We start from the raw sequence: 1317 nt of genomic DNA, 5'->3' as shown, positions 1-1317 counted from the left end.
TCTGGCAGAGAGGGGCTGTGAGAATCTGGTAGGTTTCAGGGACTTCCTGAACCTATTTGAGGTACTAAGGTGTTTTGAGTTGTTTACTTTTCTGTTTAAAGAGTTTTCCTGCAGGATGGCATGTGCCAGTCTCAGAGGAATCTCTCACATATACTTATAGCCCTTTACAGCCAAGCCCTTGAGCTCAGGAGGAATGGAAATCGCCCTGAGGAAGAAAGCCCAGGCCCTGAGAGGTTCTGCATTCCAGACCTGCCTGGCTTTGCTTCCACTTCCACTCTGGGTCCCTCTATTCGAGAAGTCTGACCTTTCTGATAGCAAGGGAGACCTAGTCCCACTTCACTGAGCTGCTGGGGTTTCCCTGAGGCGTCGTGGCTGTTCTGTAGCTCAGGTAGAGTGAGGCCACTCCAGGTAACTCTGCTGGAGGTTGCTCTATCATCCTGCATCCTGGGATCTCTGTGCGGGGAATATAGTGTGAGGATGATTAAAGCTCCCCAAAGTCCTCTATCTACAGTGAGGGAGTGGCCAGCACACCCTGAATGGAATCTCTGCTCTTCCACTCACAACTGCTCAGGTGACTTTGAGCTCCCGGGGCTTGTGTCCTGTGAGCATTCTGTCTAATCTGTGAAGCCATTCATAACTCCAGCTTTTCTGCCTCCAGGGAGAACCTGTAGCAACACAGAGGTTTCTCTCCTGTGGGAAAAGCATCCTCTTTTCTCTGGCAACTCTTCTCCCTTCCTCAAGCCCCCTCCATGCTCCCCACCCTCTTCCTCACACCTTCTTCCTCTCCTTCTCCCTCTCCCAGCCTTTGCCATCAAAGAAAACAGTTTGTGAGCGACTTCTTTGCCTGGGAGAACTCCAGTAAACTACATACTGCTGAAAATTCAATGATGGCTGAATGATACCCCTGGACAACAAGATCTGAAAGACAGTGGAAGAGTCTTAGCTCAGACAGGATTTGACATTCAGAGAGCCTCACAGTGGCCCAGATGTTTGTGTCCACCTACACGCTGTGTGTTGAGACCTCAGTTCAAGGAGATGGGGTTGGGGGGACTTTCAGAGGTGCAGGTCTCATAGTGTAATTGATAGTTTGAAGTGAGCAGAGGGGACCAGGGTTCTTCCCTTCTACCATGTAAAGATGCCGTGCTTCATCTGAGACCCAGGAAGAGGGACCTCAGCAAACACCAAACTCCAGCTCCCTGACCTTGGGCTCCTCTGGCTCAGAAACTGTGAAATCAATTTCTGTTTGTGAGCCACACAGTCTGTGTGATTTTGTTCTCAGAGCCAAGTTAAACTCTGAGGAGGCACTCCCAGAATGCC

Source organism: Mus pahari, chromosome 3, assembly GCF_900095145.1.
Source record: "Mus pahari chromosome 3, PAHARI_EIJ_v1.1, whole genome shotgun sequence".
Lineage (NCBI taxonomy): Eukaryota > Metazoa > Chordata > Mammalia > Rodentia > Muridae > Mus > Mus pahari.
Note: the sequence above shows the minus strand (reverse complement) of the source record.